General features: G+C 35.7%; 1 long non-coding RNA gene across 1 annotated transcript; it reads right to left on the bottom strand.

Annotated features, from left to right (window-relative positions):
- Window positions 1-242: 242 nt before the first annotated feature.
- Window positions 243-3,101, bottom strand: LOC148648267 (uncharacterized). The gene is made up of 3 exons (XR_015926779.1): window positions 2,994-3,101; window positions 833-1,344; window positions 243-455 (listed from the first exon to the last, which is right to left on the bottom strand). It is a non-coding gene; the product is annotated as an uncharacterized LOC148648267 (long non-coding RNA).
- Window positions 3,102-3,402: the final 301 nt, after the last annotated feature.

Raw genomic sequence — 3,402 nt, forward strand, 5'->3', positions numbered from 1 at the left:
ACTGTAAATGTGTGCGTATGACTTCAAATATCAAGAATCGATAATTATATAATATATATAATATATAAATAATATACAATATCAATCATCATAGATATGCACTTACTGGATTTTCTACATTCAAAACACTTCTAATGCTTCAGATCTTTACCTATTTTTCAAAATTTGGTTTAAAACTCCAACACTGTATACAATATGCAGTATAGTAGAGTAACATATAATATAAGCAGACATAATGAATCTTTTTTTGCTCAACCAATGGCACTATATTTTATTTTGAAATCTGGGAACACCAATTGATCTTCTTTTTCTTACACAACACTACTAATAATAACTTTTATTTATAAAGCGCCTTTCCAAGCCAAAGGACACTGTACATAGTTAACTGTTGTCTTACTTGATAATAAACTTGGCTTTACTGCTACAGCACATGAGGGATCATATACAGCTTTCCTCTGAAATGTGCACTTGTTAGAGGTGGGCACCACTTCTCAGGGTGAAAAGCCTGCTTACAAGAAAATTGACTGAACCCTGGAATGATGCAGCTGTCACTGATGATTCTTGCAAGGTTGCACAGACACATGGGAAGACAAGCAGATCACTCCTGTATTGCAAGCTAATTCAAGCTCACTTAACTCCGGCAGGCTCAAGCATTTGTGTAATCCTGCTTTGGAAATCCCAGACATACTCAGCTAATGGCTGCTTTCTCTGTTAACCTCTATCTGCCCTGTAGATTCAACCTGCAGTTCAAATGAACACCTTTGTTGACTGGCATGGTATAGAGTCTTTACTATGTACAGTAAGTATTATCTTTGTCTTATGATGTTGCAACTTCCTATAAAAATACACAATGCAAAACTATTTTCTGAGATGAACTTACTGTATGTGAATTGACGATGTAAGCAGCACGCAGTGCAGACTCAGTGGTTTTTCCATTAATCTAATTAACTTCTAATTTAACCCCAAGAAACCGGAAACATCATAGAAAACAGTTTTACCAGAGACCTAAGCTAAAGCTATTTGTGGTAGAATAATCCTAATTGGATTGGCATGGTGACAAGGTGGTAGGCATTGATGGCTCACAAACATGGGGCCCTGGGTTCATTTCCTGGGGTGTTGTCTGCAGAGTTTCCCTGGGTGCTCTGGTTCCCTCCTCCCACAGTCCAAAGACATACTGGTAGATGAATTGCCTTGTAGGGAAATTGCCCCTGGTGTGCTTGTGTGCAAGTCTGTATCTTTGTGTGCCATGCAATGTATTGGCGCCCCATCCAGGTATCATCATGTGTTGTGCCTGTTGCTTGCTTGGAAAAACTCTGGCTCACGTCTCCCAGTCCCCTCCACACCCTGTTTTGGAAAAAGCAGTTAGAAAATGGAGCATTAATTCTTAATAATAAGTCTGGAGATTTCTTATTTTCAGTAGGACGGGTTGTAACTTAGGATGTAATGTAACGTGTTGCATATCTAGATATACAAGTATTATTTAGAATTATTAAAAAAGAGGATAAAAATAATTTAGTCAGTCCAATTAAAAGGGAAGAATCTCGGAGCATATTCGGCAAAGAAAAGTGAATGAATATCATGAATGCCAGATGTACATTTAAATCTGTCCACATAAAGACATTTTTGTTTTTTTTCCACTTTTTTCTACTGTTAAAGATTTCCGGCTTGAACTTTCTGAAAATTTCTCTTTTATTCCTCCATTTAGAAATGTCAGCATCATTTGATGAATCCTGATAAACACAGAGGTATCACGGCAATTAGGCTTTGTCTGGTGCTCTTTCTTCAAATTATTACTCTAAAGATTAGATAAAATAAAAGAAAACACAGTCGAGTACTGCTATTAGTCATCAGTAATGGACTGGACAGCATTTCCTGAGAGAGAAGATGACATTTTGTTTTTTGTTTCACAATATTATATTCTCTCCTACCTTCAGTCTGTTTCCATGATTCAATTTATGTTTGTAAACTACAAAGAAAAAAATGTATCAATATGAAATCACTATACATCACTTTGTACTCTTTCAAAATCATAAAAAGTTCATATGTCACAGTTTGTTGCAACATACAGTAAGTCAATGCAAATTGATGGAATTCAAGAGTTGTTGATGTTTTTAACACTGTTAAAAACAGCTGGATCCCAACATAACCACGGAGACAGAACCTTAAATCAAACAATTCACCCACAAGGGAACTTTCCTCTATTAGCCTTATCATTTAGAAAGCAGGTTGCTGCTGAATTCATAGAACTTAATTCCCTAGAGAAATTAAAAATGCATAACAAAGTTTTCACTGCCTAGGAAGGTAGTAGGAAGAAATCACTTTTGAATACTTCTGCAATAGCCTGCTCATTACAGTGCAATCTCCTGTCTGCTAAAAATTGAAAATGTATATTCATGCTGGACTGAGTATCATTTATCATTTACATATATTGGCCAGACATTTGGAATATTACACAAATATTGGCACCAGCCAGCATTAAAAAGTCACTTTGACAATGTGTACGGTATATTATAGTTACTTTACAATACTAAAGTTATTTGTAAAATTATTTTTTTCTCAAATGTGTTTTTGAAGACCATTACAAAATCTGTTTTCTTTTATTTTTGTAGTTGTCTTTACCAAAGGAACAGACGAATTATAAAAGGAATACATCTTTTCATATGCTTTCCTATATACAAACATTAAATTGCTCCATCATTATTTGCAAAGGCACGACAGACAGTTTAGCGACAGAATGTGAAGGGGAATTAAAAGGGAAACTGCAGTTCCAGTTTCTCCCTGGTTAGGAAATCTCGGAAACAAAATAAACTCAATGACAGTATAGAAAAAAAAACACAAATTTCGGATTAAGCACAAAATCGTGAACTTTGTGAAAGTACTGAAAGTCGCCATATTGTGAAAAACCCCTGGTCTCCCCACCGGCGAAAGCGAGAGTTAATACGAATTACGACATAAAGCAGGTCTTCTGCTCACTGGTTACTGTAATGACTTACCCTGTATGTACTGCGATGTAAAAGCGAATAAGTACAGGTTGTGCAGCAGATATTTCACTGCAGAAATGTTCCAATGTGATTTGCAAGCAGAGTTAACAAGTAAGTAGTATTTGTTGACAAAACAAGCAGTATGTGATACTTGTAGTAGTATTTGTTGGCAAAACTGACTCAAAATGGAGAGTAATATTTCTATTGGATTAAGAGATGCCTGCTTGTTTACAATGTCATAGGGCCACTTCAGGTTACAGGATGTTATGTTGAATCGCAGATTATGGTGCTGCGCATGCCTGGAAATGTAATCTATTTTGTCATGTAAATTGATTTTACAAGTTACTGTGTACATTTTACTTTTATTGTGGCTTGAAATGCACTCATCAATACTGATTCTTGTGTATGTACAGTTTATACT

This window comes from Lepisosteus platostomus, chromosome 15 (genome assembly GCF_059453375.1).
Source record: "Lepisosteus platostomus isolate fLepPlt1 chromosome 15, fLepPlt1.hap1, whole genome shotgun sequence".
Classification (NCBI taxonomy): Eukaryota; Metazoa; Chordata; class Actinopteri; order Semionotiformes; family Lepisosteidae; genus Lepisosteus; species Lepisosteus platostomus.